Genomic DNA, 25,535 nt, shown 5'->3' with positions numbered 1-25,535 from the left:
TACATAGAAAAACCTAAAGAATCCAGCAGAAAACTACTAGAAGTTATTAGGCAATATAGCAAGGTATCAGGCTACAAAATTAATGTACAAAAATCAGTGGCATTCTTTATACAAACACTAAATCTGAAGAAGAAGACATCCAGAAATCACTCCCATTTACTATTTCAGGAAAAATCAATCAAATACCTAGGAATAAAGTTGACCAAAGAAGTGAAAGACTTGTATGCTGAAAACTATGAGTCGCTACTCAAGGAAATAGAAACTGATACCAAGAAATGGAAAGATATCCCATGCTCATGGATTGGAAGAATAAATATCATCAAAATGAATATTCTCCCCAGAGACAGATACGAATTTAATGCAATACCCATCAAAGTTCCACCAAGCTTCTTTAAGAGAATAGAAAAAACACTACAGTCATTTATCTGGATCCAGAAAACACCTAGAATTGCCAAAACCATCTTAAGGAAAGGAAAAGAAATGGAGGAATCACACTCCCAGACCTCAAACTTTATTATAAAGCATTCATCATCAAAACAGCATGGTACTGTAACAAAAATAGGCACACAGACCAGTGGAACAGAATTGAAAGCCCAGAGCCAGAGCTGAGCAAGGCTCTGGTCTCTATCATCTATTTGTCTGTCTATCTATTATCTGTCTCTCTCACTAAATAAATCAATTAAATACTACAAAGAAAAAGATTCTCCTGGGATTCGACTTCCGGAGGCGGAGCTACGAGCAGCAGATCGCTTTCTCTCCTCTCCTCTCCTCTCCCGGATCAACTAGGAATACCAGAGGAGACTACCCAGACCGAAACAAGACAGGACTAGAATGACCACAGGAACCCAGTAAATCACCCGTGAGTACAAACACGCGTGGCTGGTGACAGAGAGGAGAGAGGGGCCTAAGGAGAGATTAAGTGACTGCTAACAGTTCAACAGTTTGTCAGTGGAGACACCACCTCCAGTCTGCTCCACCAACAAGGGGACAGCTGAAGGGAGGAAAGGACTCCCCAGAGACTCACCAAGTGCAACTCTGAGTCTTCATTGCTACTACCCTCAGAATCTGGAGCAGCAACAGGGATGGACACCAGGGTACAGAGATCTAACCGGGAAACTCAGGAGAAGACCTATACCTCGGTGGCATAGCTGAGGGGCTGTGAAAGTCTCTTTGCATAACCACTGGATTATCTCTGCCACACCCTGCTTTATCTCTTGGTCAGGAGTCAGTGATTAAGCTAAGAAGCCTATTGATAGTTTAAAAGCCCTCAGGCTCCCATAGCCTACAGGGGAAAAAAAAATAGGCTTTTACACCACTGAACTCCAACTCAGGGATTGAAAAAACTGTTAACTTATATAAAATGGTTAAAACAACAAGAAAAAATATTGGAGACTCGAACCAGGACAAGAGTCCAGCTAAAAGTCCTCCAGAGGGTGAAGCACAAAACAACGAGTTCAACATCCAAACATTAGCCAAGGAAATAATAACAGGAGTGAGTAAAGAATTTGAAAAAATTGTAATCAGAAATGCAGGAACAACAAATGAGAATATGGAAGAAAATTCTAATTATCTCATGGTTATTAGAGAGCTGAAAGCTGAAATCGCTGAGCTAAGAAGGCAACTAGCTGAACAAGCTAAAACAGTATCAGAGCAGGGCAACAAAATAGATGAACTCCAGAAAGCAGTAGAGGGCAGAGAGAATAGAATCAATGAGGCTGAAGACAGAATTAGCAAGATTGAGGACGAATTAGAGACAACTAAAAAAGAAGTAAGAGATCTCAAAAACAGATTAAGAGATGCTGAAAACAACAACAGAGTCCTATGGGATGACTTCAAAAGAAACAATATACGCATTATTGGCTTACCAGAGGAAGAAAGAGAAGGGGAGGAAGAAAGCATTCTCCAGGCCATAATAGCTGAAAATTTCTCTAGTCTAGACAACACCAAAGACATAAAGATTCAAGAAGCCCAGAGGGTCCCAAACAGAATTAACCCAGACTTAAAGACACCAAAACATGTCATACTTAGATTGGAAAGGAATAAGGATAAAGAAAGGATCCTCAAGGCTGCAAGAGAAAAACAAAGAGTCACCTACAAAGGAAAACCCATAAGATTAGCAGCAGACTTCTCCATAGAAACATTACAGGCCAGAAGAGAATGGCAAGATATCTATCGAGTGCTCAATGAGAAAGGCTTTCAGCCAAGAATACTATATCCTGCTAGATTGTCATTCAGACTAGATGGAAGCATCAAAACCTTCTCAGACAAGCAACAGTTGAGGAAGCAACCATCACCAAGCCTGCCCTGAAAGAAGTTCTGAAAGGTCTCCTATCAACAACCAGACCACCACAAATAGGACATATATCAAAACACTCTAAAACTCTACAAGAATGGCGTTAAAATATCTTCAATCTTTGATATCAATAAATGTGAATGGCCTGAATTCACCTATTAAAAGACACAGAGTAGGAAGATGGATCAGAAAACACAACCCAACAATATGTTGTCTACAGGAAACTCACCTAACGCAACAAGACAAACACAGACTTAAAGTGAAAGGATGTAAAACTATCATTCAAGCCAATGGCCCACAAAAAAGGGCAGGAACAGCTATTCTCATATCTGACATGATAGACTTTAAAATAGATAAGATTAAAAAAGATAGGAATGGACACTACTTAATGCTCAGAGGATCAGTCAATCAAGACGACTTAATAATTATTAATATCTATGCACCCAATGAGAAGCCATCTAAATACATCAAACTTCTACTGAAAGAGCTACGGCAATATATTAACAGTAACACAATCATAGTAGGGGACTTCAACACCCCACTATCTCAACTTGACAGATCATCCAGGCAGAAAATCAGTAAAGACATAAGGGAGCTAAATGAAGAGATAGATAAACTAGAACTATTGGACATTTTCAGAGTCATTCATCCCAAGAAACTGGAATACACATTTTACTCAAATCCACATGGATCATTCTCAAGGATAGACCATATGTTAGGCCACAAAGACAGCATCAGCCAATTCAAGAGCACTGAAATCATCCCAAGCATCTTCTCAGACCACAGTGGAATTAAACTAACACTTAACAATCAACAAAAGATTAGTAACAGTGCCAAAATGTGGAAGCTCAACAGTACACTTCTTAACAACTTCTGGGTCAAAGAGGAAATCAAGGAAGAAATCAAAATGTTTCGAGAGTTCAGTGAAAATGAAGACACAAGCTATCAAAATATTTGGGACACAGCTAAAGCAGTCCTAAGAGGGAAGTTCATAGCTATACAAGCACACATTAGGAAACAAGAAAAGGCACAAATAAACAGCCTGATTGCACATCTTAAAGACCTAGAAGAAGAACAACAAAGGAATCCTAAAGCAACCAGAAGGACAGAAATTACTAAAGTTAGGGCAGAAATAAATAACATTGAGAATAGGAAAACCATACAAAAGATCAATGAAAGTAAATGTTGGTTCTTCAAAAGAGTAAACAAAATCGACAAACCTTTAGCCAGACTCACAAAACAAAAAAGGGAGAAGACCCAAATAAATCGGATAGTAAATGAAAGAGGAGAAATCACAACAGACACTGCAGAAATTCAACATATCATGCAAGGCTTCTATGAACAACTATATGCCACCAAGCTAGAGAACCTGGAAGAAATGAATGATTTCCTAGATACCTACCAACTTCCAAAACTAAGTAAAGAGGAAGTGGATAACATGAACAGGCCCATCACAGCTAATGAAATTGAAACAGTTATCAAAAATCTTCCCAAAAATAAAAGTCCTGGACCAGATGGTTTTACAAATGAATTCTACAAAACTTTCATAGAAGAACTAATACCTCTACTTTTAAAAGTCTTCCAGAAGATTGAAGACACTGGAATACTCCCTGCCAACTTCTATGAAGCCAACATCACCCTGATACCAAAAGCAGACAGGGACACAACCAAAAAAGAAAACTACAGACCAATATCTCTGATGAACATAGATGCGAAAATATTGAACAAAATTCTAGCCAACCGGATACAGCAGTATATCAAAAAAATTGTTCATCATGACCAAGTGGGGTTTATCCCAGGCATGCAAGGTTGGTTTAATATACGTAAATCAAACAATGTGATCCACCACATCAACAAAAGCAAGACCAAATACCACATGGTCATATCAATAGATGCAGAGAAAGCCTTTGACAAAATACAACATCCCTTTATGATCAAAACACTACAAAAAATAGGAATAGGTGGAAAATTACTGAAGATAGTGGAGTCTATATATAGCAAACCTACAGCCAACATCATACTCAATGGTGAAAAACTGGAAGCATTTCCCCTCAGATCAGGTACTAGACAGGGATGCCCACTATCACCATTACTATTCAACATAGTGTTGGAAGTTCTTGCCATAGCAATTAGGCAGGAGCAAGGAATTAAAGGCATACAGATTGGAAGAGAAGAAGTCAAACTCTCCTTATTTGCAGATGACATGATAGTACACATGGAAAAACCTAAGGAATCCAGCAAGAAGCTTTTGGAAATCATCAGGCAATACAGTAATGTGTCAGGCTATAAAATTAACATTCAAAAGTCAGTGGCATTCCTCTATGCAAACACTAAGTTAGAAGAAATTGAAATCCAGAAATCAGTTCCTTTTTCTATAGCAACAAAAACAATAAAATATCTAGGAATAAACCTAACCAAAGAAGTGAAAGACTGGTATACTGAAAATTATGAGTCACTACTCAAAGAAATTGAAAAAGACACAAAGAAGTGGAAAGATATTCCATGCTCATGGGTTGGAAGAATTAACATCATCAAAATGAATATATTACCCAGAGCCATCTACAAATTTAATGTTATCCCCATCAAGATCCCAAGCACATTTTTTAGGAGAATAGAACAAATGCTACAAATGTTTATCTGGAACCAGAAAAGACCTAGAATTGCCAAAACAATCTTGAGAAAAAAGAACAGAACCGGAGGCATCACACTGCCAGATCTCAAACTGTATTATAGGGCCATTGTCATCAAAACTGCTTGGTACTGGAACATGAACAGACACACTGACCAGCGGAATAGAATTGAGAGCCAAGAAATGAGGCCCCACATGTATGGACATCTAATCTTTGACAAAGGGGCCCAGACTATTATATGGGGGAAGCAGAGTCTCTTCAACAAATGGTGTTGGAAACAATGGGTTGAAACATGCAGAACAATGGAACTGAATCACTGTATTTCACCAAATACAAAAGTAAATTCCAAGTGGATCAAGGACTTGGATGTTAGACCAGAAACTATCAGATACTTAGAGGAAAATATTGGAAGAACTTTTTTCCGCATAAATTTTAAAGACATTTTCAATGAAACGAATCCAATTACAAGGAAGACTAAGGCAAGTATAAACCTATGGGACTACATCAAATTAAAAAGCTTCTTCACAGCAAAAGAAACCACTACCCAAATCAAGAGACCCCTCACAGAATGGGAGAAAATATTTACATGCCATACATCAGATAAGAGTTTAATAACCAACATATATAAAGAGCTTGCCAGACTCAACAACAAGACAACAAATAACCCCATCCAAAAATGGGGGGAGGACTTGGACAGAATATTCACCACAGAAGAGATCCAAAAGGCCGAGAAACACATGAAAAAATGCTCCAAGTCTCTGATTGTCAGAGAAATGCAAATCAAGACAACAATGAGATATCACTTCACTCCTGTGAGAATGTCACACATCAGAAAAGGTAACAGCAGCAAATGCTGGAGAGGGTGTGGGGTCAAAGGAACCCTCCTACACTGCTGGTGGGAATGCAAATTTCTCCAACCTCTGTGGATAACAGTCTGGAGAACTCTCAGAAGGCTAGAAATGGACCTACCCTATGACCCTGCAATTCCCCTCCTGGGGATATATCCTAAGGACCCCAACACATCCATCCAAAAAGATCTGTGTACACATATGTTCTTGGCAGCACAATTTGTAATAGCCAAAACCTGGAAGCAACCCAGGTGTCCAACAACAGATGAGTGGCTGAGCAAGTTGTGGTATATATACACAATGGAATACTACTCAGCTGTAAAAAATGGTGACTTCACCGTTTTCAGCCGATCTTGGATGGACCTTGAAAAAATCATGTTGAGTGAAATAAGTCAGAAACAGAAGGATGAATACGTGATGATCTCACTCTGAGGCCGAAGTTGAAAAACAAGATTAGAAAAGAAAACACAAGTCGAACCTGAAATGGAATTGGAGTATTAGACCAAAGTAAAAGACTCTGGGGTGGGTGGGTGGGTGGGGAGAATACAGGTCCATGAAAAATGATGAATGAAATAGTGGGGGTTGTATTGTTAAATGGGAATCTGGGGAATGTTATGCATGTAAAAAAAAAAAAAAGTAGAAACGCAAAGCAGAAATTGACTGAGTTTGGAGTATGGCACCAAAGTAAGAAAGCAGAAGTACACTAGAGTTTGCAGTGAATACCCCCCTAACACTTCCTCTCCACTATTCCAAGCTTTGGGTCCATGATTGCTCAACAATTTGTTTGGCTTTGCATGTTAACTCTCTTTTCAGTCACCTGGTTCCAGATGTCATCAGGATGTCGGCCAGGCTTCCCTGCACTGAAGACCCCACCAATGTGTCCTGGAGCTCTGCTTCCCCAGAGACTCACCCTAGTAGGAAAAGAGAGAGACAGACTGGGAGTATGGACCGACCAGTCAACGCCCATGTTCAGCGGGGAAGCAATTAGAAGCCAGACCTTCTACCTTTTGCAACACACAATGACCCTGGGTCCATGATCCCATAGGGATGGAGAATGGGAAAGCTAACAGGGGAGGTGGTGGGATATGGAGATTTGGTGATGGGAATTGTGTGGAATTGTACCCCTCCTACTCTATGGTTTTGTTAATTAATCCTTTCTTAAATAAAAAAAAAAAAGAATGATCTAGTGAAGAAAAAAAGATAAAAAAAAGAAATGTTATACATGTGCAAACTATTGTATTTTACTGCTGACTATAAGCCATTATTTCTCCAATAAAGCAATTAAAAAAAGAAAGAAAGATTAAACAAAACTGACAAATCCCTACCAAGACTCACTAAACAAAAAAAGGGGAAGACTCAAATTCATAGAATTGTAAACGATAGAGTTGATATCACAACTGACACCACAAAAATCCAGAAAATCATGCAAAACTTCTATGAAGAACTATACTCCAACAAGCTAGAAAATCTGGAAGAAATGGAAGAATTTCTAGAAGCATATGGTCTTCCAAAACTGTACCAAGAAGAACTACAAAACCTAAATGCACCAATCACAGACAAAGAAATTGAAACTGTTATTAAGAATCTCCCCAACAACAAAAGTCCTGGACCAGAAGGCTTCACAAACAAATCCTACAAAACCTTCAGGAAACAGTTAGTACCCATACTTCTTAAGCTTTTCCATAAGATTGAAAAACAGGAACACTCCCTTCCACCTTCTATGAAACTATCATCACCCTGATACCAAAAGCAGATAGGGACACAACAAAAAAGGAAAACTACAGACCAGTATCTCTGATGAACATAGATGCCAAAATATTAAACATGATCTTGGCCAACCGGATACAGCAACATATCAAAAAGATTGTTCATCACAACCAAGTGGGATTTATCCCAGGAATGCAAGGTTGGTTCAACATCCATAAGTCAATCAATGTTATTCACCACATCAATAAAAGCAAAGCCAAAAACCACATGATTATCTCAATAGATGCAGAGAAAGCCTTTGACAAAATCCAACACCCATTCATGCTCAAAACCCTACAAAATATGGGAATAGATGGGAAATTCCTCAAGATAGTGGAATCCATATATAGCAAACCTACAGCCAACATCATACTCAATGGACCAAAGCTGAAAGCAGTCCCCCTCAGATCAGGGGCTAGACAGGGCTGTCCACTATCACCATTACTCTTCAACATAGTGTTGGAAGTTCTTGCCATAGCAATCAGGCAAGAGAAAGAAATTAAAGGAATACAGATTGGAAGGGAAAAAGTCAAGCTCTCACTATTTGCAGATGATATGATTGTATACATAGAAAAACCTAAAGAATCCAGCAGAAAACTACTGGAAGTAGCAAGGTGTCAGGTTACAAAAATCAATATACAAAAATCAGTGGCATTTCTTTATGTAAATACTAAATCTGAAGAAGAAGACATCCAGAAACCACTCCCATTCACTGTTGCAGCAAAATCAATAAAATGCCTAGGAGTAAAGCTGACCAAAGAAGTGAAAGACTTGTATACTGAAAACTATGAGTCACTAGTCAAGGAAATAGAAACTGATACCAAGAAATGGAAAGACATTCCATCCTTATGGATTGGAAGAATAAATATCATCAGAATGACTATTCTCCCCAGAGCAATATATGAATTTAATGTGATACCCATCAGAGTTCCACCAAACTTTTTTAAGAGAATAGAACAAAAACTACAATCATTTATATGGAACCAGAAAACAGCTAGAATTGCCAAAACCATCTTGAGGAAAAGAAACTGAAATGGAGGCATCACACTCCCAGACCTCAAACTTTATTATAAAGCCATCATAATGAAAACAGCATGGTACCAGAACAAAAATAGGCACACAGACCAGTGGAACAGAATTGAAAGCCCAGAACTAGCCCCCCACACCTATGGACATCTAATCTTTGATAAGGGGGCCCAAAGGATTAAATGGAAGAAGAAGGCTCTCTTCAATAAATGGTGCTGGGATGACTGGGTTGTAACATGCAGAAGAATGAAACTGAATCACTTTATCTCACCAGAAACAAAAATCAACTCCAAATGGATCAAAGACCTGGATGTTAGACCAGAAACAATCAAATACTTAGAGGAAAACATTGGTAAAACACTTTCTCACCTAAACCTCAAGGACATCTTTGATGAATCAAACCCAATTGCAAGGAAGACTAAAATAGAAACAAATCAATGGGACTACATCAAATTGAAAAGCTTCTGCACAGCTAAAGAAACTATCACACAAACAAAGAGACCCCTCACAGAATGGGAGATCTTCACATGCCAAACATCAGACAAGAGACTCATCACCAAAATATACAAAGAGCTCAATAAACTTAGCACCAAAAAAGCAAATGATCCCATCAATAAATGGGCAGAGGATATGAACATAACATTCACTCCAGAGGAGATTCAAAAGGCTAACAGACATATGAAAAACTGCTCCAGGTCGCTGACTGTCAGAGAAATTCAAATAAAGACAACATTGAGATACCACCTCACCCCTGTGAGAATGGCATACATTAACAAGGACAGCAGCAACAAATGCTGGAGAGGCTATGGGGACAGAGGAACCCTTTTGCACTGCTGGTGGGAATGTAAATTGGTACAGCCTCTGTGGAGAGCAGTCTGGAGAACTCTCACAAGGCTAGACATGGACCTTCCATATGACCCAGTAATACCTCTCCTAGGATCTACCCTAAGGACTCCATAACACCCTGCCAAAAAGATGTGCATACTCCTATGTTCATAGCAGCACACTTCATAATAACTAAAACCTGGAAGTAACCCAGGTGCCCAACAACAGATGAGTGGCTGAGAAAGTTGTGGTATATATACACAATGGAATACTATGCAGCTACTAAGAACAATGAACTCAACTACTCTGACCCATCTTGGTCAGAGCTAGAAGGAATTATGTTAAGTGAGCTAAGTAAGAAAGATAAAGATGATTATGGGATGATCCCACTCATCAACAGAAGTTGAGAAAGAAGATCAGAAAGGCAGGATCTGACTAAATTGAAAGTAGGGCACCAAAGTAAAAACCCTGTGGTGAGCGGGAGGGTGGACATGTGGCTTCCTGGGCCGTCAGGGGGTGGGGGTAGGGGTGGGTGGGTGGGTTGAGACAGAATCTTTTGGTGATGGGTATAGTGTTTATGTATACACCTATTAAATTGTAGTCATATAAATGACTATTTAATTAATATGAGGGGGGTTGATTTTATGTCTAACAAAGGGACTTTTCAAAGTTAACCCAATTACCAAATAATTTGATGATGACAGTAACTATCCATTGTCTTCTTGAACCCTAAGACAGCAGAAATCTCACATTTCCAATATAGAGCCTAAACTTCCCCAGTCCTGGGACCCTAGGGTAGGGCCCACTTTCCTGTATGCTTCTCCCAATTCTTATAAAATAATACTGCATCTGCTGATTGCAACCTAATCAACGCAACAAGTGCCACCCCAGCATGCTTCACCTCAGACTGTGTCCAGAGACTTCAGGTGTGGAAAGACAACCCTTCAGCTTCATCATTCAGGTGAAACCTTTCCTTTCATAGTATTCTCTAATTCCATCCCAGGTGGTTCACTTCCTAACAAAGTCCCAAAACCTAGATATAGACCAGGTTCCAGGAGAGAGAGCATATGTTCACACGTATCCATAAACTAGGGCAAATATATACCTGAAAGCAGTAGTACACTAGTTTGCAGTGAGTACCCCCCAACACTTCATCTCCACTATTCCAACCTTTGGGTCCATGATTCTTCAACAATTTGTTTGGCTTTGTATGTTAACTCTCTTTTCAGCCACTAGGTTCCAGATGCCATCAGGATACCAGCCAGGCGTCCCTGGACTGAAGACCCCACCAATGCGCCCTGGAGCTCTACTTCCCCAGAGACTCACCCTACTAATGAAAGAGAGAGGCAGACTGGGAGTATGGATCAACTGGTCAACGCCCATGTTCAATGGGGAAGCAATTACAGAAGCCAGACCTTCCACCTACTGCAACCCACAACGACCCTGGGTCCATGCTCCCAGAGGGATAGAGAATGGGAAAGATATTGGGGAGGGGATGGGATGGGATGTGGAGATTGGGTGGTGGGAATTGTTTGGAGTTGTAACCCCCCTATCCTATGACTTTGTTAATGTCTCCTTTCTTAAATAAATTAATTAATTATTTTTAAAAAACTGAGCTTACTGTGGAAATATCAACTAACTAGTACTATATATTGAAATGAATATTTGGTCTCAAGCTCTCTGCCTGGACCATCATCCATCAAGTCCCAGATGCTGCCACAACCCCACCCTGACCCCCTGCACAGATGACCACATGGTGAGGTATCCAGAAACCTCATCTCTCCAAAGCCCTACCCTACTAGGGAAATATTAGGGACAGAGCAGGTCTGTCTAGGAGTATGGGTTGACCATCCAACAGCCTACATGTCAGCAGGAAGCAGTTATAGAAGTGCAAATCTCTGTCCTTCAGCATCCCAAAGACAATTGTGGGTCCATACTCCTAGAGGGTAAAATGTTGAGGGACAAGAAGTACCTGGAGAGTACCACTAGGAAAACAAGAGTGGTTATAGGTGTGGCTTGGAAACGTGGAGGCGGTGCTTGGGTTTTTAAAAGCAAGACCTCTGTCCTTATGCCAGCTCTCTAGCTCTCTTCCCAGACCATCATGTAAGTGGTAATTTGGTTTGTTCTCTCTCTCTCTCTCTCTCTCTCTTTCGCTCTGTCTCTCTCTCTCTCATTCTCTCTCTCATGCCATAACATGTGAATGTTCTCAATTTTCCCAAATAAAATTTTAAGTACCTGAAAAATAAATAAATAAATTTTTTACTCCTTTTGTACCATAGATATTAACACAGGCAAAACAACAATCTGTGTTCCCAGAACAGCTATGTTTATTTGGTATTTATTGGACTCAGGCAGTAGAATGCCCTCCATTCATCTAGACTATCAGAAACTACTGTAGCTGAGAATTGAAAATGTTAATAGGGATATGCAGCTTTTATTTGATCTAAGACTTTGGTTTTGAGAAGTAAAAATGTTAGGGTTCCTTTCACACATTAAAATACCACATGAGACAAATCTGAGTTTCAAAGGGTCTGAGAAAAGAAGGTGAACATAATTTCAAATTTAAGGGATAAGTGCAAGAATCTCACTTCACAGAATTCAGCAAGCTGGTCTCCCAACTTACCTGGAGGATTAGTTTAACTTCCTCTGATGAATGTTCTCAGAAAAGAAACCAACTCGCCAGTCCGTTTCAAAAACCCATGGATAAGAAGTGCGTTAATGCTGCAATATATTTCTGGTGTGATCTCAAATACCCAGGATTCTATTTGCTGTATGCACAGTGATTTGAAGGAACATAGATTTGTTCACTAAAGGGCTATAAGATTCAGGTGATTTATTAAAAGATCTGCTTACTTAATGCAGAACGGTTAGTGTAAAAGGTATGAATGGAAGTAAGGGTATCTACCCAAGACAGGAAGCCCATTGCCTGATGTAAAAACTGTAAAAGCATCAGGTATATTTTCCAAAAAAAAAATCTTTACAATAAGAAAAATAATGATAATTTTAAAAACCTCTCATGTACAGAAATATTGGAATTGATAAGCCCTGCTGTGAACATGTTCAATGATTCTATTAGACTTCTTCACTTAACTAGTATTAATGATGTGAATTCATGAAGGAATACTTTGGCAATTTTCATTAAAGCTTTTGAAGAGGATCAAAGAGTGTGGACATTGACAGATTCTGATTAAACAGAAAGTTTAATCACATTTTTGCCCTGCGTCTTGGCTACGAGGTCCTCAGTCATTTTGCAAAAACTTTTGTTGAACTGTTTTGGGAACAGACTCGCTTGCCAAATACAATTAACAATAGAGAAGGACTGAAATACACAGAATTTCCTCTCTGCAGTTTCCAAACCCTAAGTATAAAGAAAAGATATTTTTTAAAGGGAAGACCATCTCTTTTTACCTTCACCTGCAGAGGCAGTGCTGTAGACTTGACCTTTCATCCAGGATATAGACCATCTAAATTATCCAGCCAGCACTGCCACTTTGCAGCAGGATAACTCTGCTGGGGTGTTTAAGCTCTCCTCCGACAACTTCCACTTCTACACAATGAGGAGTTGGAATAAATGACCACTGAGTTGACTCCTTTCCCTTCTAACACAGGGCGTCTTGGATACAGTTATGAATCAGAAGCTTCATGTTGAGTCAACAAAGAGAACAGAGAGTACCATTTAGGAAGGTTGGTGAAGACACCAGCAGATTTGGAGGATTTTCCTTTGTCCAGAAGGAAGAGCGATGTGCTGACCCTCCACACTGCGGTATTGAACTTCCACCTGCAGATATAAGCTCTTCACACATACAAGGCTCTGACCAACATTAATGGAACCTGTGTGCACACATCAATGCTAGGATCAGTGACTGTGCTTCAGAAGCCCCCGGTATATAGCCAAAAGGAAAACTATGACTAATTTAAAGTTTGTCTTCTGAAAAAAATGAATTTGATTTAGAAGGAATAAAATGGGCAAATTTTATTACCTCCCTGAGAACACTTACACTTCACCTTATGGGGGAAAGTGGAATTAGGAAGCCTGGTTTTAGTGAATTAGCTCTTTCAAAATGGTGATTGCAAAGAACAAAAGAATGGTCTCTCAGTGTATGTGTTTTCACTATACAGTTTATCTCATCACATGATAATAGTCTGGCATGTGATGCAGCAAAAGGGAATGTAGAACCATTTTAAAAGGTCGTTTTTGTTTGTTTTCACTAAGTAGCACTTACAGAATTAGTAGCAACCTAGCACAGAGCTTTTCAAAATTCAGTATAGAAATGATTTCAATTGCCTTTGCAGTTTTTGATAAAAATTAATTTGATGATCAGCCAGATACCATCAGCACACACGATTATCCATATATAGAATGTGATATGAGAAGCTAAAGCAGAACATTAATAGCATTTCAGAACTTTCTGGGATGGAATAAAAATTTTAAATAGATAGTGGGAAGTAGAGAATACATCAAGTAGTGTAAGGTTATGCTAAAAGATATAATTTATCTGAGTATCCAAGAGAGGTCATTTTTATGTATTGTTCTATTTATTTTTTCTTTATATTTTTTATAGAATAGAAATATTGGCAAGACCATAGGATAAGAGGGGTACATTTCCACACAATTCCCACCAACAAAATTCTGTATCCCATCCCCCTCCCTTGATAGCTTTCCTATTCTTTTTTTTTATAAAATGGAAATATTGACAAGACTATAGGATAAGAAGGGTACATTTCCACACAGTACCCACCATGAGAGCTCCATATCCAACCCACTACCTTGATAGCTTCCCTATTCTTTATTCTCTATGAGTATGGACCCAGGATCACTGTGGGGTGCAAAAGGTGGAAGGTCTGGCTTCTGTAATTGCTTCTGAACATGGGTGTTGGCAGGTTGGTCCATACTCCCAGCATGTCTCTTTCTTTCCCTAGTGGGGCAGGGATCTGGGGAGATGAGGTTCCAGGACACAACATTGGGGTCATCTGACCAGGTAAGTCAGGCTGGCATCATGGTAGCAACTGGAACCTGGTGGCTGAAAAAAGAGTTAAGATATAAAGCAAAACAAATTGTTGAATAATCATGAGCCTAAAAGCAAGGATATTGCAGATGAAGATTTGGGGTCTCCATTCTGGAAAAAGCTAGTAGGCTTATTTTAGGTATATTCTAAGGGGCCTATGATTTTACTAGTTTTTGCCTGATCCTGACATCTAATGTGTAGGTAGACCCAGGTTATTGTTTGGGGAGATGGTGTCATAGTTGGAAAAATGACCAGAAAGCTGGATCAGGGAAGAGAGTAGCTCCCAAATATGGACAAAGTATATAAATGTTGTTAACTGTAAACCCCATCAATTTGATCATGGCCCATATTCAGCACAGGAGCCTATGTGTCCCTGTATCCCTGTAGGTCTGAGCTTGCATTCTGTGGTCACAGGTAGGAACATTCCTGGCTGCACTAATTTCAGGACCTATCTTCCTCAGGTCCTTCAGAGAATGGACCATTCCCTTTGTTCATCCACAGTGAGGACAAGGTCCTATAGGGGCCCATAAAGGGATCCATTATTTAGTCCCCGACGGAGATGACCAGTAACAGTGGAGAGAGAGAGAGATCTGTTAGAGGTCTAGGTCTGCATGGGAATCCCAGGACTCCCCTAGTAGGGCCCCAGGTGATGAGGTAGCCTGGTAGTGACTAAAGTGTCATCATTAAAGTATGCCAGTCTCTTGCCCTTATTCAGTTTTTGTAGTCCTCTCTTTGTCTGACAAGGTTAGCATTGGAGTTATTGAGGGACATGTAATAAATAGAAGGTAGGTGAGGAGGATATCTAAGACTAAGTAGAAACTATCTCATTAAGTACTTTATGGTGTCTTTTTTGGTCTCTCTACTTGCTTGTTTCATTAATTAACTCTGCAAACTATTGTGCACTTTCCCCCCCCTACTTGAGGATACATGTTTACATAAGCCCTATCTCATAGGACCTGGTCTATATCTAGATTTTGAGGTTTTGTTAAGAAGTGTACCATCTGAAATGGAACTGAGGAGTCCTGTGAGCTAGTAAAGGTCTCACCAGAGTACTGAAGCTGAATGGTTGACATTCCACATCTGGCATCTCTGGACACAGTCCGAAGTGAAACATGCCAAGGTGGTACTGGTTGCATTGCTTACGTTGGGATCAACAGGTGCAGGATCTGTCAGGTATGACTTGAGATAAGCAGGTAGGAAAGTGAGCTCCACCCTAGAGGTTCCAGGCCTGAGAGAAATATGGGCTTTACAGAGAAAGGGGAAGATTACTGCTGTCTAAGGATTTAACAAGACAATAGATAGTTATTGCTATAACCAATTTATTTGGCAATTGGGTTAACTTTGAAAATCCCATTGTTAGCATTTTCTGTATTATATAAGACCTCACCATAATCTATGTCCTTTTATGCTCTTTATATATAGCCGTATCTAATAAAGTAATGCCACCAGTTGCTTCTGTTCTCCCTGGTCTAAGTTTTTAGGAGATTTAATATTTCAAAGAAGAAGTCATTATTAGGAATGAATTAACAATTTGAGCCCTCTGCTAAAATTCAATTCTATTACCACTTTGAAGTTTTAAGTGCTTAGATTGAAGGGACATATACTCAGAGCTATGGATCTATGCATCAAAAAGTTTAAGACATTTGATCCATTTTTCCCCTCTCATATTAATTAAATAGTGATTTATGAGACTATAAGTTAATAGGAATGTATACTAACACCATTCCCACCACCAAATGGCTGTGTCCCATTCTGCTCCCTCCCCCCCCCCCCCCCCCCCGGTGAAGCTGAACATCGACCCTCACCTTCCACCCAGAGATTTTTACTTTGGTGCCCTACTCCAAACTCATTCAGATTCTGCTTTGTTTCCCTTTCTGTTCTTCTTTCTAAACTTCTGTTTATGAGTGGGATCATCCCATACTCTTCTTTGTCTTTCTGACTTATCTCACTTAACATAATTCCTTCTAGCTCCATCCAAGATGGGTCAGAGAAGGTGGGTTCACTTTTCTTAATAGCTGCATAGTATTCCATTGTGTATATATATATATTTTCTTTTTTAAAAAAATATTTATTTTATTTATTTATTCCCTTTTGTTGCCCTTGTTGTTTTATTGTTGTAGTTATTATTGTTGTTGTCGTCATTGTTGGATAGGACAGAGAGAAATGGAGAGAGGAGGGGAAGACAGAGAGGAGGAGAGAAAGATAGATACCTGCAGACCTGCTTCACCGCCTGTGAAGCGACTCCCCTGCAGGTGGGGAGCCGGGGTTTGAACCGGGATCTTTATGCCGGTCCTTGTGCTTTGCGCCACCTGCGCTTAATCCGCTGCGCTACAGCCCGACTCCCTCCATTATGTATATATACCACAACTTTCTCAGCCACTCATCTGTCGTTGGGCACCTGTGTTGCTTCCAGATTTTAGCTAGTACAAATTGTGCTGCTGTGAACATAGGTGTACACATATCTTTTTGGTTGGGTGTTAATGGAGTTCTTAAGATATATTCCTAGGAGAAAAAAAACTGGGTCATATGGGAAGTCTATTTCTAGCCTTGTGAGGTTCTCCAGACTGCTCTCCATGGAGGTTAGACCAATTTATATTTTCACCAGCGGTTTGGAATGGTTCCTTTGTCCCCACGATCTCTCCAGCATTTGTTGCTGCTGTCCTTTTTGATGTATGCCATTCACACATGAGTGAGGTGGTATCTCAATGGTGTCTTTATTTATATTTCTCTGACAATCAGTGACCTGGAGCAATTTTTCATATGTTTGTTAGCCCTTTGGATCTCTTCTATAGTGAATATTCTGTTCATATCATCAGCCCATTTTTGGATGGGGTCATTTGCTTTTTTGTTGCTAAGTTTGCTGAGCTCTTAGTATATTTTAGTGATTTGTCTCTTGTCTAATGTGTGGCATGTGAAGATCTCTCATTCTGTGAGGGGTCTCCTTGTTTTTGTGGTGGTTTCTTTGGCTGTGCAGAAGCTTTTCAATTTGATGTAGTCCCATTGATTTGTTTCTATTTTAGTCTTCCTTGAAATTGGGATTGTATCATCAAAGATGCCCTTGAGGTTTAGATGAGAAAGTGTTCCACCAATATTTTCCTCTAAATATTTCATAGTTTCTTGTCTAACATCCAGCTCCTTGATCCATTTGGAGTTGACTTTTTTTCTGGTGAAATAAAGTGGTTCAGTTTCATTCTTATGCATTTTTCAACCTGGTTTTCCCAGAACCATTTATTGAAGAGAGCCTCCTTCCTCCATTTAATATTTTAGGCCCCTTTATCAAAATTAGATGTCCATAGGTATGGGGGAGTAGTTCTGGGCTTTCAATTCTGTTCCACTGGTGTGTGTACCTATTTTTGTTCCAGTACCAGGCTATTTTGACTATGATGGTCTTATAAAATAGTTTGATATCTGGAAGTGTGATGCATCCATTTCTTTTTTTTATTTTTTTATTTATTTAAAAAAGGAGACATTAACAAAACCTTAGGATAAGAGGGGTACAACTCCACACAATTCCCACCACCAGATCTCCGTATCCTATCCCCTCCCATGATAGCTTTCCTATTCTTAATCCCTCTGGGAGTATGGACCCAAGATCATTATAGGATGCAGAAGGTGGAAGGTCTGGCTTCTGTAATTGCTTCCCCGCTGAACATGGGCATTGACAGGTCTATCCATATTCCCAGCCTGTCTCTCTCTTTCCCTAGTAGGGCGGGTCTCTGGGGAAGCAGGGCTCCAGAACACATTGGTGGAGTCGTCTGTCCAGGGAAGTCTGGTTGGCATCATGCTAGTACTGGAACCTGGTGGCTGAAAAGAGAGTTAACATACAAGCCAAATAAATTGTTGAGCAATCATGGACCTAAAGGCTGAAATAGTGCAGATGAAGTGCTGGGGAGGGGGGTTTACTCACTGCAGAGGATACTTTTGCTTTTGCTTTCAGGATATATTTTGCTTTCAGGATATATTTTGCCCTAGTTTATGGATATGTGTGAACATAGGCTCTATCTCATGGGACCTGGTCTATATCTAGGTTTTGGGACTTTGTTAGGAAGTGAACCACCTGGAATGGAATTAGAGAATACTATGAAAGGAAAAGTCTCACCTGCGTAATGAGGCATAAGGGTTGGCATTCCATACCTGAAATCTCTAGATACAGTATGAAGTGAAGCATGCTGAGGTGGTAGTCGTTGCATTGATTAGGTTGGGATCAGTGGATGCAATATTATTTGGTATGAACTAAGGGAAGCATGCAGGGAAATGCACCCCACCCTAAGGTTCCAGGACTGGGGAAAATATAGGATGCCCCCATTTCTGTTTCTTTTCCTCAAGATTGTTTTGGCAATTCTAAGTGTTTCTATTGTTTTATTTAAATGTTCTGATGTTCATTTCTAAATGCATTATAAATTGCAACTAGCACTGTGTCTCTGTCCTGTGCATTGTTTTAAACATTTCATTTATTCACTCAGCAAATACCCACTATAGAGTACAGATTACTTGTCTGGTGTAGTCTGAGTCATCAAGTGTTCAAATCCTGCTCCAACTACACCCTCATTAATCAAAAGAGCATGCTCAGAACTTCAAATAGTGAGCACTGTGGCTAAAAATAATAATAATAGGGAGTCGAAAGGTAGCGCAGCGGGTTAAGCACAGGTGGTGCAAAGTGCAAGTACTAGTGGAAGGATCCCAGTTCAAGACCCCGGCTCCCCACCTATAGGGAAGTCGCTTCACAGGCTATGAAACAGGTCTGCAGGTGTCTGTCTTTCTCTCTCCCTTTCTGTCTTCCCCTCCTCTCTCCATTTCTCTCTGTCCTATCCAACAATGACAACATCAATAACAACAATAATAACTACAACAACAATGAAAAACAAGGGCAACAAAAGCGAAAATAAATAAATAATTATAAAATTAAAAATATATTTAAAATAATAATAATAATAATATAATATAATATAAGAGAGTGTAACTGGAAAAGAAAGGAGAAAAAAAATGCCTTTTCACTTTTTTTTTTAACCAGAATACTGCTTATCTCTTGTTTATGGTGGTGTGGGGTATTGAAAAACAAGATCCGAAAATAAATCACTAAGCAGAACTTTGACTGGAGTTGGTATATTACACCAAAGTAAAAGACTCTGGGGTTGGTGGCTGGGTGAGGAGTTCTGGGCTTGGAACAGGATGGCAAAGTACCTAGTGGGGGTTGTACTGTTGTGTGGAAAAATGAGAAATGTTATGCATGTACAAACTATTGTATTTACTGTCAACTGTAAAGCATTAATCCCCTAATAAAGAAATTATTAAAAAGTGGGGAAAGATAAACAGGGACTTTGGAGCCCTGATTCGATTCTCAGGCATGAGAATCTCTTTGCATAACCATTGAAAATGCCTTTTTAGTTGACAACTGAGTAGTTTCCTTCTGGCAGAGGAAGGTAGGAGGAAAAGCATTAGAAAGAAGACTGACAGAAGAATATGGGTAAGGGATTTGGGGCAAAGAGGTAAACACAATCTCTACTCCTATTCAGCAAAAAGGTTAACTGATGCTTAGAGAGATGAAGTCAGGACTCAGGTCTATTGTACCAAAGGACTCTGGGGAGGGTGGGGGGAAGGTCCAGGTCCTGAAACATGATGGCAGAGGTAGACCTAGTTGGGGGGTTATAGTGTTATGTGAAAAACTGAGAGAGAGATGTTACACATATACCAACTGCTGTGTTTTACTGTCAACTGTAAAACACTAGTCCCCCAACAAAGAAAAAAAAATAATAATAATTTCAAAAAAGAAAATACGAAGTCACTTTGTCTAAGTCAATGCAGTTAACAAGTGGCAAGCTACACATTAAACACAGTGCCAAGTTTCAAATAATGAAGATACCTAAAGAAAATGCATTCTCAGCAGTTACAGTGGTGAGTTTATCACATCTATGCTTCAGATCAAATGCCTCTCCTCTGAAGATATCAAAAAACGAAAGTAGTTCTCATGTCATACACTGCATTGTACAATGCCTGGAAAAATCATTATTGTCATTATTATTATTTGGCTCCCTCAGAAGCTCCCAGCTCTGGAGCACTGCCAATGACAGGAGATACGAGGTTCGCTGAACCAGAAGAATTGTAACATAAATCCTGATGCCATTTTGAGAACAGTAAAAAGCAAACAACCCATAACACTATAGAGCAAGAAGATGAACAAATATCACCTCCCCCCCTGAATATCAGAATAAAGTGCATTAGACAAATAATAGGCTGACCATAAAACATAAAGGAGATACTGATGAAAAATGGGTGAACAAAATTAATCTCTCTCTCGACAAGACAAGTCAGTGTATACCATAGATATATACAGAGCTGTCAGAAGTAGGTTCTATTCTGATGAGGGTCATTAATATAATTTGCTCCTAACACACACCTAAAAATTTAATAGGTGAACACAAGGGTCTCTCCAAAGTCTTCTATAAATGCCTCATACATTGCAAGTCCTGTGCTCCAGCTCACTGAACAAGAAAATACTTAAATATGGGGCTTAATCTCACAGAATGGGAGAAGATCTTCACATGCCATACATCAGACAAGAAACTAATCACCAAAATATATAAAGAGCTCAGCAAACTTAGCACCAAAAAAGCAAATGACCCCATTCAAAAATGGGCAGAGGATATGAACAAAACATTCACCTCAGAGGAGATCCAAAAGGCTAACAAACATATGAAGAACTCCTCTAGGTCACTGATTGTCAGAGAAATACAAATTAAGACAACATTAAGATACCACCTCACTACTGTAAGAATGGCATACATCAAAAAGGACAGCAGCAACAAATGCTGGAGAGGTTGTGGGGACAGAGGAACCCTTTTGCACTATTGGTGGGAATGTAAATTGGTACAGCCTCTGTGGAGAGCAGTCTGGAAAACTCTCAGAAGGCTAGACATGGACTTTCCATATGATCCAGTAATTCCTCTCCTGGGGTTATACCCCAAGGACTCCATAACACCCAACCAAAAAGAGGTGTGTACTCCTATGTTCATAGCAGCACAATTCATAATAGCTAAAACCTGGAAGCAACCCAGGTGCCCAACAACAGATGAGTGGCTGAGAAAGCTGTGGTATATATACACAATGGAATACTATGCAGCTATCAAGAACAATGAACCCACCTTCTCTGACCCATCTTGGACAGAGCTAGAAGGAATTATGTTAAGTGAGCTAAATCAGAAAGATAAAGATGAGTATGGGATGATCCCACTCATCAACAGAAGTTGAGGAAGAAGATCTGAAAGGGAAACTAAAAGCTGGACCTGACCAAATTGTAAGTAGGGCACCAAAGTAAAAACCCTGTGGTGAGGGGTAGACATGCAGCTTCCTGGGCCAGTGGGGAGTGGGAGTGGGTGGGAAGGATGGGTCACAGTCTTTTGGTGGTGGGAATGGTGTTTATGTACACTCCTAGTAAAATGTAGTCATATAAATCACTAGTTAATTAATACGAGAGGGGGGAAATTAATTGTATGTCTCAAAGATTTTTAAAACATAGACTGAATCTTTTTAATATATAGGCTGTGTAATTGATATGCAGACTCTCTCAAAAGCCTAGACCAAGTAGATCAGAAGCAACCAATAGCACAGCTATATACAAGATACTGGGTACTGTACAGCAAACCCTATCAAAAGGACTTTTCAAAGTTAACCCAATTACCATATAATGTGATGATAACATTAACTATCGATTGTCTTTTTGAACCCTAAGACAGCAGGAACCTCACATCTCCACTATGGAGCCTCTACTTCCCCCAGTCCTGGAACCCTTGGATAGGACCCACTTTCCCGTATGCCTCTCCCAATCCATATCAAATAATATTGCATCTGCCAATCACAGCCTAATCAATGTTGTTGAGGTGGTCTGGTGTCGGGCTGCACCACGGAGAAGAGAGCGGACGTCCAGAGCAAAGGGGTACACAAATCTTTATTATAGGATGGGGGGGGGAGGTTTGGTTCAGACCACGTGGAGCCAGCCGGCAATGGCCGACCGGGGGGGGGGGGGGGGGGGGGGGGGGGGGGGGGAGCAGGGAGTGAGACCTCAGAGAGGGAGAGCCGAGAGCCCAGAGAGAGAGAGAGGGGAGGGGTGAGGGGGCTTTTTATTGGGAGACAACCAGGGGTGACGTGTAGGGCCAGGATTGGTTGAAAGGGGGCACTCTAGGATTTAGCGAGGCATAGAAAACCTGGGGGCGGAGCCAGGATTGGTTGAAAGGAGGCACTCTAGGATTTAGCGGGGCATAGAAAAACCTGGGGGCGGAGACTGCATCAGAATAAGTCCTCAGCAACACAACGCAATGATTGCCACCTCAACATGCTTCACTTCAGACTGTGTCCAGAGACTTCACGTGTGGAATGACAAACCTTCAGCTTCATTACTCGGGTGAGACCTTTCCTTTCATAGTATACTCTAATTCCATCTCAGGTGGTTCACTTTCTAACAAAGTCCCAAAACCTAGATATACACCAGTTTCTGTGAGAGAGAGCATATGTTCACATGTATGCATAAACTACTGCAAAATATATACCTGAAAGCAGAAGTACACTAGAGTTGGCAGTGAGTATCCCCCTAACACTTCCTCTCCACTATTCCAAGCTTTGGGTCCATGATTGCTCAACAATATGTTTCGTTTTGTATGTTAACTCTCTTTTAAGTCACCAGGTTCCAGATATCATCAGGATGCCGGCCAGGCTTCCCTGCACTGAAGACCCCACCAATGTGTCCTGGAGCTCTGCTTCCCCAGAGACCCACCCTACTAGGGAAAGAGAGAGACAGACTGGGAGTATGGACCGACCAGTCAACGCCCATGTTCAGCAGGGAATCAATTACAGAAGCCAGACCCTTCTACCTTCTACAACCCACAACGACCCAGGGTCCATGCTCCCAGAGGGATAGAGAATGGGAAAGCTATCAAGGGAGGGGGTGGGATATGGAGACTGGGTGGTGGGAATTGTGTGGAGTTGTACCCCTCCTACCCTATGGTTTTGTTAATTAATCCTTTCTTAAATAATAAAAATAAATTAAATTTTTTTTTAAATATGGGGCTAAGTATCCCATTGAAAATAAAGGAAGAGTCCTCTTCCCTCGTTTTCCTTAAAGCACTGATTGTGACACTTAAAATTTTTTTTTAATTTTTATATTTATTTATTTATTCCCTTTTGTTGTCCTTGTTGTTTTATTGTTGTAGTTATTATTGATGTCATCGTTGTTGAATAGGACAGAGAGAAATGGAGAGAGGAGGGGAAGACAGAGAGGGGGAGTGAAAGACAGACACCTGCAGACCTGCTTCACAGCCCGTGAAGCGACTCCCCTGCAGGTGGGGAGCCAGGGGCTCAAACCGGGATCCTTCCTCTGGTCCTTGTGTTTTGCGCCACCTGCGCTTAACCCCCTGCGCTACTGCCCGACTCCCGACACTTAAAATTTTAAGAACTTTCTCCTCCATTGTAATGTATGTAAATCTTTTTTGAAAACTACATTGGGGACGGGGGCAAGCAGGCTCATACATTACCGTGCATGGAGACCTAGATTTGAGCCACCTCTCCCCCTTTCCCTGCAGGAAGCTTCACAAGCCCTGTAGCAGGATTGCAGGTGTTTCTCTTTTCTCTCTTTCTCTACCTCCCACCCCCTCTCTATTTCTCTCTATCCTACTCAACAAAAATAGAAAGGGTAAAAAAAAAAAAAAAAAAAAGGAAAAAATTAAAAAAATATGGCTGTGGTGGTAGATTCCTAGTGTAGGCACCAAATCCCAGCAATAACCCTGGTGGCCATCTAAAAAAAAAAATTGCATAGATAGACTGTCAACCAAGAATGTCTGTTTCAAAAACCTGAGAGATGTCTTTTCCAAATGCAAATATCAAGGGAGAAGGGTCAGGAGCTAGCTTACCCAATAGAGAAAATGCCCTCCCATGCAAGAGACCCCAAGTTTGAGTGCCAGCATCACAAGGGAACACCAGGGGGAGCTCCACAGATTCTGAAGCAGTACTGTGATGCCTCTACCTTTCTCTCACCCCCCCGCCCCTTTCCGTAGCTAAAAATAATGTAAGAATGAAAAAAATAGGCGATCCCAGGGATAGGCTGGGGTAGTGAGACACCTCCTCCCCCATTTCTGTGATAGACTAGGAACCTAAATTTGGAAGGTGTTTTGCTCCAAGTTACAACACAATCTGTTGTCATAAAGATAGACAAGATTTCTTGCTTCTCTGGATAGTCAATTAGCTAATTATTCCAGTTACAATACAAAAAGTTAGAATGAACTGTGTATGATCTAGAATTCTGTCAAGCCCTTTTACTCAAGGACTTGTTTTTGTTTTCCTTCTCTATTGGTTTAATGACTTAATGGTTTACCTTACAGTTGCTGACACATGGGTACAATTTCTCATGTCTCTATGACAGGTGTCTGTAAAGTACTCTCACCTCCAACTTTAGTCCTTTTCCACCATCATGTACCAGGACCCCAAAGCCCTCCCGCCAGCCCCTCCCTACCCTCCCTACTCTTCCTACCCTCCTTCCCCAGTCCTTTGCTTTGGTGTGATACACCACACTCAGTCCAAGTTTTACTTTGTGTTTTCCTTTCCTGATCTTGTTTCCTAAATTCCACCTGTGAGTGAGATCATCAGACATCCTTGCCATTTTGGTGTATCTCACTTAACATGACTCTTTCAAACTGTATATGTTATTTTTTGTGTGTTGTAACTTTTTTACCAATTAAAAATAATCTTTCTAGGAGTCGGGTGGTAGTGCAGCGAGTTAAGCGCACATTGCACAAAGCGCAAGGACCAGCATAAGGATCCCGGTTCAAGCCCCGGCTCCCCACCTGCAGGGGAGTCGCTTCACAGGCAGTGAAGCAGGTCTGCAGGGGTCTCTCTGTCTCTCTTCCTCTCTAACTCCCCCTTCTCTCTCAATTTCTCCCTGTCTCTATCCAATAACAAATTTTAAAAAATTTTAAAAAGAATGATCTTTATTTCCATCTTTGTAAACTTGTAGCAGATTGCCTGTAATGAACATTACCTGCTGGTTTAATACTTTTTTTTTTTTTTGTATTGCCACCAGGGTTATCTCTGAGGCTCAGTGGCTGCATAAGGGATCTTTTTTATTAATTTTTTTAAAATTTTCTAGGACAGATAAATTGAGAGGGAAGATAAAAGGAGA

At 40.4% G+C, this 25,535-nt stretch overlaps 1 pseudogene; it reads left to right on the top strand.

The window, feature by feature from the left end:
- Positions 1-20,170: 20,170 nt before the first annotated feature.
- The window catches only part of LOC132537494 (small ubiquitin-related modifier 2-like), an 89,424-nt pseudogene continuing 84,059 nt past the window's right edge, over positions 20,171-25,535 (top strand).

Source organism: Erinaceus europaeus, chromosome 3, assembly GCF_950295315.1.
Source record: "Erinaceus europaeus chromosome 3, mEriEur2.1, whole genome shotgun sequence".
NCBI classification, from domain to species: domain Eukaryota; kingdom Metazoa; phylum Chordata; class Mammalia; order Eulipotyphla; family Erinaceidae; genus Erinaceus; species Erinaceus europaeus.
Note: the sequence above shows the minus strand (reverse complement) of the source record. Positions and strands in the feature narration are given on the sequence as shown.